Raw genomic sequence first — 14947 nt, 5'->3', positions numbered from 1 at the left:
GTAATTTGTCGGCAAAACAGTCATTAAAAAAGTTCGTAAACGCCTACCCGTAACTGCAGTTTTTTTTTAATGTTTTAAGTTTGTTTTAACCATTTGTCCTTTTTATCTTTTGCTCGCAGCCAAACTGAGGCTGGGTGACACCACTGTGAGGTCATTCTCTCCCTCTTCGTTGCTGCTGCCCCATGCCTCCTCGACCTTACTCACCATGCTTTTCTTCACCTTGGCGACTTTGGTGTTGTCATTCTTTTATCCGACCAGATGAAGCGAAATCTGGAGTGGAAGGCAGCAACCAGCTGGCATTCCTCATCCTGCAGGAGGATCCTAAACCTTTTGTCGATGCCTGCCAAAAGTGCGTCGACCAAGGGACTGAAGTAGACGGAGGCCCTTGGACTTCAAGTCCTTGAGCCTAAAAGATCATTGCAGCATCTGTTGGCAGCAGAGTTAACTTCTGTTAAATGGAAGTTAATTAGTCCGATAACGATTTCCAAAGTTAACTTAAAGGTTAAGTCGTTAACGAAAATGTTAACTTCGCTGATTAACGGTTCGGTGCCCAGTTTTGACACACACACACAGACACACACACACACACACGCACGCACATAACTATGACAGGCTTATTTAAGTTTCCGTCTACCAAATCCACTCACAAGGCTTTGGTCTGCCCGAAGCTATAGTTGAAGACACTTGCTCAAGGTGCCGTACAGTGGACGTATTCTATGTTATTTTTATACTTCTGTTGTTAAAATCCCTCCCTATCTCTCCCTACGTCTCGAAAGCTGCATTTCTGATGCTGTTTCAATCCCGCAATCGGTAGAGGGATAATTTTGCTTGTAATTGCAGTGTGGAAAACATATTGGCCATTCAAAAATACACAAAAACTGTTACACATTTATCATGCGGTGTTTTAATGAAGTGAAGCGGTTACATAATTGTGATCTTATTTAGGCAACAAGTAAACAGCATTGCTCAGAATTTGAGTAACCTCATATCAAATCACCTGCTTGACAAATACACATCTGAAATTCAAATAGCTACAGCTAGGTTACCTAAGTCTTGAGGAACACCGTTAATTGTTGCCTAAATAACATCCATGCAACAACTTAACTTTATAGAAACACTGCATAATAAATGTTTAAGTGAAGTTAACTATCTTTGTGGGTTAATGAATGGCTAACAAGTGTTTAGCATGCTGTAATCGTTTTAGCTTCAACACGGTCTCAGATCAAATCACTTACCTAGTAAGTATGTCTCCGAAATTTACTTATAATGTCACCTTCATATTACACGGAATATAAGCACAAGCGTAAATACGACAGGGGATTTATTTTAAAAGGTATTGTTAAACGAAAAGGGCATTATTCAAAATGAAACCAAATGGAAAAATATACGAAAATAGCTGTTCTTTTCTGAATTAACGAAGCGAATAAGTATTATCTTCAAAATACACGTTATAATTATTATGATAGATAAGGTTTATTAATTAAAGTTACTGTTTTTATTTCTCCACACTTCGTTGAGTTAGCTTATTACGCGTGCATCGTTGAAAAGAGACTGTTCTTGTTAAGACGACACACTTTGAAAAGTAAACAAAAATATTTATTAATTTCAAAGATTTTGGAATAGAAATTATCGTTAAGAAGCTTTCTTCTCAACCTTGTGGTTTCGGGTTCAGTTCCACTCAGTGGCATCTTGAGCGAATGTCTTCTAAAGTCTTGTGAGTGGATGTGGTAGACGGAAACCGAAGGAAGCCAGTCGTGTGTGTGTGTGTGTGTCTTGACATCACACAATAGTTGTAAAAACAAGCATCACTGTCAGGCGGGTGATCTCCTTTGTTTCCACTCGTATGTTCTATTTCTGGCGTGTTTCTACAGCCTGATGCCTTTCCTAATATCAACCACTGTACACCAGCATGAGAGAGGTTGTCATGTCCTTGACAGGACTAAAGAGTTCCTTTTGCAATGTTATAAATATGTGACCTCTGTAAAGGATCGTAAGACATGTTGTTTAACCCCTTGTCAGCCCTGAATAATCCAACCATGACAATCCTGTCTTTTTATATATATGAAGGTCTATACTATCACATGTATCTATTTTTTTCCCCAAACAGTTGGAGATGATTTGAGGGTGATTAAACTACTATATCTAGCAGGTTAAGCAACCACATTAATGCTCTCAAATTAGTTGGGGTGTTTCTTGTGGGAGACATTAAATGGTAATGATGATGCAAGTATACAACCAGTTTCTTTCACTTTCCATCGACCAAATGCGTTCACAAGGATTCAGTTGGCCCAGCTTTACAGTAGAAGATACTTGTCCAAAATGCCATGCAGTGGGTGTGAACCAAGAACCACTTTTCTTAATCACACACTGTGTCTATAAAAACAGCTTGTTGCGCCCAGATCCTAACATATCTCTTTTACCCTTTTACTTGTTTCAGTCATTTTGACTGCGGCCATGCTGGAGCACCGCCTTTAGTCGAGCAAATCGACCCCAGGACTTATTCTTTGTAAGCCTAGGACTTATTTTATCGATCTCTTTTGCCGAACCGCTAAGTTACGGGGACGTAAACACACCAGCATCGGTTGTCAAGCGATGTTGGGGGACAAACACAGACACACAAACACATACACACACATACATATATATATATACATATATATGATGGGCTTCTTTCAGTTTCCATCTACCAAATCTACTCAAGGTTTTGGTCGGCCTGAGGCTATAGTAGAAGAAGACACTTGCCCAAGGTACCTTGTGGTTCGTAAGCAAGCTACTTACCACACAGCCACTCCTATTACATATTCCTGCATTCCTCAGAGATCTATAAAATAAACTCCACTAACATTACTTGGAGGTGGTCATGGTAGAGATGAGGTCGATGGAGGTAACCAACTCTATTTACTCCCACCATTTCCCTCCTTCTCTACCCATTCACACAATGAAAATGATAAAAAAAAAATCCTAACATGTCTTTGTACTTAGTCATGAGAAATCATTATACAGTTCATGTTTATTTCTATTCAGTTATCTGGTTAAGTGTTTTGTAATATCACTTATTGATGAATGAGACCCCACTAATGTTCAGTCTGTATTTGCATACTATCATATATTTATATATTTTCCTAAAAACTCATGTTTGTATATGGTATATATATGTATATATATATATATTTAAAAATAGGATAAAATCTTTAGAAGAATTTATCAAGTAGTCGGCGTGAAAAGCCTCATAAGGAAAACATTTTTAATTATTCCCTTTAAATATATTTATTTATATTAAGGGCATTACTATACATGAATGCCTCACGCTATGAGGGACTCTTAAAGTCAAAACTACCATAATAAATACAGTGTACCAACACACACATAGATATATATATACATACATACATACATACATATATGTGTATATATATATATATATGCATACATACATATATATATATATGCATACATATATAAATATATATATATACACACACACACATATATATATGCATGTATATATATACATACACATATATATATGTATATAGAGATATAGATATATATACATACACACACACACATATACATATATACACATATACATACCTTTACATAAATATATAAATACACACACATATATATATGCATACATGTATATTAGAATAAATACATAATGAGAATGAAGATTATTTCTGTAATGAACAAAGGCAAAAATAACTGTTTGTGATTGTAAAGTTAGACAATAGGCTCCACAACTCCCTTTCTCTGTCTCCCCACCCCTACCCCCAAAATATAGGAGAAAATATATTGAAAAAATGGAGAAAAATGGAAAAAGAACGAAATCAATACAAGTTCTTGTTTCCCACCCATCCTCCTAAGTTAATTCCCTCTATTCATATCAATGTTGACTCTGTTATGTAAATAGATTTTCAGACTGTTTCTATAGAGTCCATTACTGGACTAATTATAAACACTCTACAGCCTTACCAAAATTATTGTTGCATTTTTTTTAGCTGAAGACTAATCATAATTTTTTATATGTTTATTTATTTTAGCTGAAGCTTAATCGTAGATTTTAAACTGAAGATTATTGCAATTTTTTACCCTAACCTAATTGTTAATTTTTATACCTTAGCTGATGGTAATTTTCACCTGAAGCTAATGATGATATTAGCCCTCAGTAATTATAACTTTTAGCCTTAATCTGATCATAACTTTTAGCACTGAACTAATCATAACTTAGTCCTAAGCTAATCATAACTTTTAGCCCTTAAGCTAGTCTTATCCTTTAGACCTAAGCTATTCACAACTTTTAGTCCTAAACTAATTATAACTTTCTAACCCTCAGCTAGTCATAAATTTTATAAATTTAAAGCTGTTAGCTGTAAGCTAGTCATAGTTAATTATAACTTTTTACCTTGCTAATTAGTCATAACTTTAGTCCCATGCTAATTATAACTTTTATCCCTGAGTTAATCATAACTATTACCTGTCAGCCGATCACACCTTTTAGTCCTGAGGCAGTCTTAACTTTAGCCCTGTGATAATCATAACTTTTAGTCATAACTTAGCACTAAGCTAATTATAATTTCATAGTTGAAGAATCTGATCATAATCTTGTAATGGAAATTCATTAAAATTTTTGGGCCCTAAAATTAATTGTAATTTTTCTATAGATGAATCATTACTAATTAAAGTTTTTACAGTGCAATGGTATTTATTTAGATTTTTATCTTTATTGTTGTTATGATCCTTCTCATTAATCTTATGATATGCAATCATTTTATCGTCTGACATGTGGTACCCAGTTGCACCTCTACAGGTATGTCGATCTGATGGGGGGGGGGGGAGTGAGTTTATGTGTACACAAACATTTGAACACTGTAAACAAATCATCTGTGTGGTTGTTCGGCAAGAAATTGCCAAACTCTCATGTGTTGTCTAATAACTGGAAAGTCCATGACATATATATATATATCTACGAATGGAGATTAGCACTTATTGACTCTGTGGGGCCTATTAAGATAATGAGCCAATGGGATGAGAAATATGACTATGCAGTTAACCAGCCTGCTAGAAACAGTAACCAATTTCTTTCAATTCACATCCTACTGTCTTAACCCTTTTGTTACCATATTTATCTTGAGATGCTCTGTGTTTCCTTTCAATTAATTTTAAATCTAACAAAGAATTTAGTAAAATGATTTAGTTATCACTAAGCTGGTGTGAGGAACATAAATTGTGACCAAGGTTTGGTGGAAGATTTTGATTCAAAACTTATGAAACCAAGACATTTGTACTACAGAGCCAGAGGCGGTTTCAGCCGGGTTGGTATCGAAAGGGTTAAAGAGAGAAGCATATAATTGAAATTGAAACAGGATGGTCACAGCTGGAATACTGTTGATCATTGGTCTGCTTAATTAAGCAGACATATAATCCGGTTATACCCTTTCTACTATGCCTTGACCTAACTGAACACCCTAATATACCCCCTGACATGTAGAAATAAATCATATAGAGTGCAGGGTTCACATATTGCACCCTTCCTCTGTTCTCTCCACTATCCGCTCTTTTTCAGTTCATTCCCAATGTGTTTATGTGTGTGTGTGTGTAAATGTTTTGTCTGATTTGACTGACAGGAATTCAAAATATTGGGTGCACTAATGTTGGTAACAATCTACCTCCAAGTGCACTGGTGTAGGTCATTGTTTCAACTGCCTTAAGTGTCTTTTAAGATAGTGTGCTCTGATACGAGGGAGATTTGGCTGCTATTTTTAGCACATTAAATGACCATGTAGAAGCTTGTTATCCAGAACAGATGATAGTATAGGGGATAAGGTATTTAATCTGGCTCTTGTCTTCTTTGTTGGCCCTGATGAAGTAAGTCTATGATCAAAGCCATTCCAGCTTCGACCATCCCACCTTTTTAGATGATGTATCTTGAATTACATGTCTGTGAAGTTAACATGCAAGTGGCTGAGTGCTCCACAGACATGCATGCACCCTTAATGTAGTTCTCAAGGGGATTCAGTGTGACACAGAATGTGATAAGGCTGGCCCCCTTTGAATTACAGGTACAGCTCATTCTTGCCAGTGGAGTGAACTGGAGCAATGTGAAATAAAGTGTCTTGCTCAAGGAATTGAACTTACAACCTCATGATCTTGAGCTGAATACCCCTGACCACTCGGCCACATGTCAGCAGGGATAATCAAATGGTAAGAACAAACAACAGTGAAGATGGTGATACTGACAACAACAATGACTACGACAGTAATAATGATGATGATGATGATGATGATGTGGGGGAGGAGGAAGAGAAGGAAGATTATTTAACCGAGAAAACAAAGACTGTGAGAGCTACAGAAACTGCCCACCTGAAGGAGATTTTCTAGAGGTAGACATTGCTTCATAACAACATGGCATGCAGCATTTAAAGTCTTCATATCTGATACTGTTTTTCTTTTTTTGTTTATGTTTAGTTTTGTCATTTACTTTAATGGCATGACTTTCATCTGGTTAAACAAGATGTACCTGGCTTAATGAATCAACTGACACCCGACAGGTATTTATTATTTGTTTAAGAAAATGGCTGTGTTGTTATTGGTTATGATGTTTACTTTGAGCTCATGTGGTTTTGCATTCAATCCCATTGTGTGGCGTTTTGAACGAGTGTCTTTTACTTTAGCCCCAGGGGCAATCAAAGCCTTGTCAGTGGATTTGGTAGAGAGAAACTGAAAGAAGCCCATATATATGTGTGTGTTTGTGTGTGTGTGTGAGTGTGTGTCTGTCTCTCTTGCTCTGACCTCACGTGATGGTTTAAGGCAGTGAGCTGGCAGAATTGTTAGCACGTCGGTTGAAATACTTTGCGGTATTTCATCTCCTGAAAGGATGAAAGGCAAAGTTTACCTCAGCGGAATTTGAACTCAGAACGTAATGACTGGCAAAATACCGCTAAGCATTTCGCCCAATGTGCCAACGATTCTGCCAACTTGCCGCCTTGATATCAATATAATATTCTTTTCTACTCTCGGTACAAGGCCCAAAATTTTGGGGGAGGGAACCAGTCGATTAGATCGACCCCAGTATGCAACTGGTACTTCATTTATCGACCCTGTAAGGATGAAAGGCAAAGCCAACCTCGATGGAATTTGAACTTAGAACGTATCGATGTGCAAAATACCACTAAGAATTTTGTCCAGCATGCTAATGATTCTGCCAGCTCGCCGCCTTATATTAATATGATAACGAGCAGACATAGACATCCTCTCAGCCTCCTCCACTTTGATACAGTTAACCATTCGGAGTTTGATTGACGGAGGGAGAAAATGCTGCATCAACACTTGTCTTGTACCCATATCGTTTGGATAGTTCATGATAGTGTAAAGTGAAGTGTCTTGCTGAAGGACACAATACACCCCATTATTCAAGAATCAACCCAGCATGTATTGTAGGAATCTTTCATTATGTTATAAACATCAGCTTAACATTGGAGAATCTAGTTATTTTACTAAACCCCTCCAAATCCTGGATTTTGATAATTATATATTTAAGATGAAATTGTACAGCCAGGCAGAGTATTTTATATGAAATATAATGACAAACTGATTAATAAGATATATAACATTCTTTCAGACATACCAAAGTAGTAGATCAACGCATTAGTATGTCTCTCTTTTTTTTCTTTAATAACTACTATTAGATTTTAGATAAAATAAGACAAGCAATTTACCGTTTAGAGTATATAATTAAAAAAAAAAAAGCTAACTTTGCTTTTTGTCCAGAAGGATGACAATTAATTAGGTTCATGTTCAATGCATCTCACCAGAAATGGAGAGCTGTAACTGGTGAGATCAACATGGTTGGTTAATGTTCCATTTGGAAAGTTCCAAGGGTCATGTATGTGAGACATCACATGACAGTCATATTATGAGGATAGGGAAGGGCTACAGTGGGGAGAAGACAAGTAGAATGCTCTATACATTGTGTGTATGTCTATATAATTAGGTTTTTCTTTTAAGGTTCCAAAGTGATGACCACCTATCAGGAGAGACCCTCCCCTCTCACCACCCACTTTTGGATTGCTCTGAATGCCAAGGCCAAGTACATAGTCATGTTCAAAGACCCATGCCCACCCCTCTTATTCACATTCCAAAGGAGCAGGAGCTTCTATGAGGTCACTCAGCATGCTAGAAATAACAGCCAAAATTTCTTCAAATCAGATCCTAGTATTTTAAGAAAAGAAGGGACACATTAAGCAATGTAGTCTTATGAACCCCGAAAGAAAAAAGACAGGATGGTAGGATGGTAATGACTAGAATGACTTTGATCATAGATCTGCTTGATCCAGGTCGACCTGGGGCTAAACAACATCAACCTCGACAAACACACTCACTTCTCTGTAACATAACGCAATAAAGAACTCCTTCGGTGATCCATTTTGGTCATGCGTCCAATTGCATTTGGAATATCCAACACAGAGATTCCAAACAACCACAACGGTGAAAGGCACGCATGCATGCACACACACACACACACACATACATGATGGGTTTCTTTTAGTTTCCGCTTACCAAATTCACTCACAAAGCTTTGGTTGGCCCAGGACCATAATAGAAGACACTTTTCTATGGTGCTGTGCAGTGGGACTGAACTCAAAACTACATGGTTGGGAAGCAAGTTTCTTAACCGCATCATCACAATTTACCATGTTGTCAGACAAAAAAATCTTAAAACAATCTTAATTCTATTTTCATCATCATCATCATCACCATCATGTTGTTATCATCATCATCATCATTGTCTCACCATTACACCCACTTTCTGTACTGGCATAAGTTGGAAAAATCAACTTGTCTGCCCCTTCCACCCTTCCCTCTCTCTCTCTCCCCTTTCAATCGTCTCAGTTCCCTCCTCCTCCATTTCCAAGGGCCACCCACCCCTATTTTTACGAGTAACACTGAACCAAGTGTAATAATTATTCAAACGTGACTTACTTACTGTTTGGCCATAACAATTCCGACTTCCTTCCAAAGTTCACTTGGTATTTCTTTGTGTTGCTGAGAATAAAAGTTTATTGTCAAAAGCGGTTTTTGTCTTTCAATTTTATGGTTATTGTTGCTGTTGCTGCTGCTGCTGTTGTTGTCCTTCGTAATTCATGGCCTGAAATCAGGTCGCAGAGAAACTAGTGTTATTGCATTAAGGCAGCAAGCTGACAGAATCAGTCGCACGCTGGGCAAAACGCTTTACTCTTTACTCTTTTACTTGTTTCAGTCATTTGACTGCGGCCATTCTGGGGCACCGCCTTTAGTCGAGCAAATCGACCTCAGGACTTATTCTTTGGAAGCCTAGTACTTATTCTATCGGTCTCTTTTTGCCGAACCGCTAAGTGACGGGGACATAAACACACCAGCATCGGTTGTCAAGCAATGCTAGGGAGACAAACACAGACACACAAACACACACACATATATATATATACATATATACGACGGGCTTCTTTCAGTTTCCGTCTACCAAATCCACTCACAAGGCTTTGGTCGGCCCGAGGCTATAATAGAAGACACTTGCCCAAGATGCCACGCAGTGGGACTGAACCCGGAACTATGTGGTTGGTAAGCAAGCTACTTACCACACAGCCACTCCTGCGCTTGTGGCATTTCGTCCACCTTTAACGTTCTGTGTTCAAATTCCGCCATGGTCGATAATTCTTCCTTCTTCACCATGGTGTTGAACTAATTTTTAAAAAATTCAAAAACCATCTTAGTTTTATGAAACATGGCAACTTGTCAGCACAGGTACCCCCCCTCCTCCCCTGCACCATCACTGGATGAGAAATACTGATCAAAATATATTTCTGTAACAACAGCTTTGTTTAAGGATTTACTTATCAAACTGACTTCTACCAGAAATATCTACTGGCCTGTATTGCTTTCTATCTCTCTGTCCCTCTTGTCCCCTACCACAGCTGAAACTGCTCTTGAGAACTATCTGTCCACGAATTTACTTACCAAATTGACTTCTACCAAAAATATATACAGGTTCTTTTGACAGGTCTTGTTTAGTCCTGCTGGGTTTCTAGCAGTCCTCCTCACTAGGCTTGCCTGGTGAGGAAGGTTGCTAGAATAAAAATGAGGCCTGTAAAAAGGATGGATAAACATGGTGTAGGTTCAACGACTATCAAGCAATAGCATGGGCTCTCGGATATTCCGGGTTGTCGTCCAGCCTGCTGGAAGACCACCAGGAGTGAGGCATCCCTTAGCTTATGTTAAAGCATGTCTCTAGAACCTGCTTCAAGCCCAGGCTATGTTTGCTCCAATAACCGGCAGTGACTTAGCGAATACTCTGTGATGGTTGACAATCGACAGCAAGATGTGCTGCTACGGATCAAACTATCCCAAAGACTGTTTGCATGTGATCAGGGACCACACGTGAACTTGTATTCCTACAGAAACTCTGAGGAATCGGAGCCGGCTTAACCCACCCCAGATGAATGCAGCTGCAAGTGCCAGTAAGGCATGTGCTGTTTCCTGTCTTTCTGTCCCTTCTATCACTACTAAAACAATAACTGCTCTTTGGAATGTCTAACTGCGTACCTCCACCTCCACCTTCATCCATCCCAACCAATCAGTTCTCTTTCTCTCGTTATCCTTATTGTGTGTCAACTCTCAGACCCTGCAGGAGAAAACAGCTTTCGTTTTAGTCCCCAGTCCTTCCTCCCCCAGCACTACATTCCTCTTGAAATCACTCCACATTCATAGATTTTTATTTCCTATAGACATATATATTCTCTTTCTCTCTCTTACACACACACAAATGCACACACATTCTAAATACACCCATGCATGCATGCACCTATCCATACATAACTTGCATCCATCTATTTTCCGTCTGTCTGTCTGTCTGTCCATGCATCCATCCACTCATATACACACACATACACATGCATGCACACATGCATGCACACATGCACATTTGCATTTTTGGAACAGTAAATAATGATTGAAAGTACACATATAAAATAGACATATGCACTCACACACACACACATAAAATGATGCCCACGTACACACGCAGACACACACACACATAATGAGGATCACATACACACGCAAACATATATACACACATACACACACACATGCACACACAATGATGTCCACATACACACGCAGACATATATATACACACACATACACAAAACGATGCCCACAGACATATACACACACACAAACACACACATGCAAAATGATGCCCACATACACATGTACACACACACACATGTAATGATTCCCCACACACACACAAACATAGATGCAAATATAAGAGAGTGTTGTATTTAGTGTTGCTGTTAATCTCTGTTTGGGTAATGTGCCATTTGTGTGTGTGTGTCTGTCTGTCTGTCTGTGTGTGCTGCATTTACTGAGATTTCTGCTTCAGTGAACTTCATGTATTCAGCCATTTTGTTGATTAATTTACTAAAGGGGCCCTGAAGGGAATTGGTGGTTGTGATAGTGGCAGTGGCAAAGGCGCGCGCGCGTGTGTGTGATTGCAATTGTATATGGCTGGGGGGGGGGCGGTTGTTTATGATTTAAACAGTTAATTGCCTTGTGTAGTAAAGATATATGAAGGGTTGGAAATGGAAAGTGTGAAGCATTTCGGATAACTAATTAATTAAGTGCATGCAGTGGAAGTATATATAGGTGTGTGTGTGTGTGTGATAGAAGTAGTCTGGCATTCAGAGATAATGATAGAGAGAAAGAAGCAGCATAAAGGATCTATTGTGAGGCATTAACCAAATATGAATGGAAAAGCAGCAATGAGGACCTAATCCAACCAAAATTGGTTCAGTTTTCTAAAGTGCCAGTAATTCTGATTCCATAAACTGTGTCTGTGTGTCTCTCTCGATGTATTTGTTTGTCTAGTTTAGTTTAGTGTGTGTGTGTGTGTGTATACTCAGTACTCATGATTTCAATTTAAAATCTCAGCCATCAAGGGGACAGGAATGGCAGCTGAAACCAGCTGAAGGTGGATGTAAGTGGAATCCTTCTGTAGGCAAATACTAATTCAGTCCTCATTGTCCCACTCAGGCAAAGTGTACAGGACGAGAGGCAAATCACCTGTGATCCTGAGATGTCTGCGAATGATACAGAAGGCTTTCTGACATTGCAATGGATTCAGAAGAAGAGCTTGTAAAATCCTCTGAGCAGCTCCTGCAGTCTCTGCCATGGGGCAAAGCTTCTCTAATGTCTCTGGACATTCAGCATGACACTATAATTTGGCACTAAAGCGGCGAGCTGGCAGAAACATTAGCACGCTGGGCAAAATGCTTTGCAGCATTTCGTCTATCTTTACGTTCTGAGTTCAAATTCTGCTGAGGTTAAAACTTATGATGTCAAATAAGTCAGTATTGAACCACCAACACCAAATAAGTGGCACCAAAATGGCTGTGCCAAAACATTTCATACCCCTGGTTCCTTGGGTGTCTTTAGCAGAGTCCACTGTTTTGCAAGCATTCAGGCCGGGGTCCCTAGTTTGAGGGTCTTTCCTCCCTCCTTCCCTTCCACTTGCCAGGAAGTGGGCAGGCTGGTATCAAAAGAGTTTAAGGGTCTTTGAGGCTATAATAAATCTGAGATAAGTATCAGCTTGTGGTTCCTTGATCTCTGGAAAGGGACACAAAAGCAAGGATTATCCACCCCCCACCCCCAGTTTTTTAAATTTTTGTTTTTATATAGTCCTAGCTTATTTTATCTTCAATGTATGTGTCTATTTTTTATATTCAATTTAGAATTCACACCAAGAATTCCAATAATCTATTTCTGGAGAAGTGAAGCATTATTATTATTGTTATTGTTTTTTTTGTTTTTTTTTGTCTTTCCCTGCTAAAGTTAATTAAAAAATTCCAGCTATACACACAGCAGAAAATTTATATGGAAACCAGAATTCTAGACATGTTCTGCTTTCAGACCAGTTTAAAAAAACAATTTAAAAATTTTACATTTGTGTCGTATAAATATATATATAAATAAATAAAAACAAAAAACTGTCAATGTGGTTGGATACTTAATGTATCACTTGCACAACACAAGCAGTTATTATTATTATTATTATTCAGTTGTTCTATTTTTATTACGTGCTTTCACTGCACTACTGAGCACAGTTCTGTGTGCCTTGGGTATGTGCTGTGGTTTGTTTTAGTGTTGCTATTTTTACTGCGTTGAAAGTGTTTTACATAGGCTGTGTGCAGTGCCTAGCAGTGCTATTTTCTCTGTGTTATATATATTCATAAGTCCTGATGTTTTGGTTATTATTATTATTATTATTATTATTATTATTACTACTAAGAAGTCAGCAAGCTGGCAGAATCATGAGCCCTCTGGCTGAAATGCTTAGCAGCATTTCATGTCTTTGTGTTCTGAGTTCAAATTCTGTCAGGATTGACTTTGTCTTTCATCCTCTTAGGGTCGATGAAACAAATACACCGCCCCCCCCAAAAAAAAATTGCAGGCTTATAGAAGAAAGAATTATTATTATTATTGTTATGATTATTATCATTTAAGGCAGTGAGCTGGCAAGTAAAATGCTGAGTGGTATTTTGCCCACCACTACATTCTGGGTTCAAATTCTGCCGAGGTCGACTTTGCCTTTCATCCTTTTGAAGTCAGTAAATTAAGTACCAGCGAAACATTGGGGTCGATGTAATCAACTAATCCTCTCCTGCCAAATTTCAGGCTTTGTGCCTTTAGCAGAAAGGATTATTATTATTATTATTGTGAGCTGGCTGAACTGTTAGCACACCAGGCAAAATGCTAAGCAGCATTTTGTCTGTCTTTTTCTTTCGAGTTCAAATTCTGCTGAGGTAGACTTTGCCTTTCAGCCTTTTGGGGTTATTGCAATCAGCTTGTCCTCCTAATCAGAATTGCTCACTTTGTGCCAAAATTTGAAGCCACTACTACTACTACTACTGCCATCACCACCACCACTACTACCACCACCACCACCGCCGCCGCTGCTGTTGTTGTTGTTGCCTGGTTATCTGCCAATATTGGAAAGTTGCCTCATCTCCCTCAGCCTCGACCAATAAGAAACCTTCCCAGATGCTGATAATGCTTCTCTTGGCCATTTCATAAAAGATTTCATTGTAGTCTTATCATCTCTGGCAGGTAGGGTTTGGCTGCTTATGATAATTTTCAGATTGGCCCACGAGGCTCCGAGGCTCCGGCAGAGGGTGGTGACGATCCCTGCTGTACTCTTTCACCACAAATTTCTCTCACTCTTTCCTCTTGTTTCTATTGTACCTGTGTTTCAAAGAGAGAGAGAGACTGCTGTCATTGTAAAACCAAAGTTGGATTGTAAATAAAGAGGTTAATCTCTTAACCTTGTGATCGTGCACATCTATAATATCTCGTGCTAGCTATGGCAGACCTAATATTATCATTGTCGGCTTTGTCACGACCACAACCACCATCATCATCATCATCATCATCATCACTGCTTCCATCACCATATTCATCAGCATCATCATCAGGTGCCGTATGACTGTGAGGTTAAACTGTTTGGACTGGGAGGTTAAAAAAGTCATTTCACCAGCATTTGTGGTGGTAAGGCCATCAAGTAACTCTTCTCTCTCTCTCTCTCTCACACACACACAACTTCTTTCTTTCAGTTTCCTGGTTTAATGGTAAGGGCATTTCGCTCATGATAATAAGATCATGAGTTCAATTCCTGGCGAAGCATTGTGTCCTTGAGCAAGTCACTTTATTTCATGTTCCTCCACACCATTCAGCTGGTAAAAAAGATAAGCACGTATGCACCCATGAAACTCCAGGTCATGTGCAGCTGAGCCCAGGTGTTATTAAAGATTATATGTGACTCCTATCGAAGGTGTCAGGTGCTACTTTCTTTCGCTTATTCACTCACTCATATATGTGTATATATATATATATATATATATATATATAT

General features: G+C 38.6%; 1 protein-coding gene across 3 annotated transcripts in view; it reads left to right on the top strand.

Moving 5' to 3' along the window:
• Positions 1 to 14947, top strand: part of LOC106884128 (IST1 homolog) — a 28624-nt gene that overhangs the window by 4289 nt on the left and 9388 nt on the right. The window lies entirely within an intron of this gene.

This window comes from Octopus bimaculoides, chromosome 21 (assembly GCF_001194135.2).
Source record: "Octopus bimaculoides isolate UCB-OBI-ISO-001 chromosome 21, ASM119413v2, whole genome shotgun sequence".
Taxonomy (NCBI): domain Eukaryota; kingdom Metazoa; phylum Mollusca; class Cephalopoda; order Octopoda; family Octopodidae; genus Octopus; species Octopus bimaculoides.
This window is presented reverse-complemented; position numbering and strand designations above follow the sequence as displayed.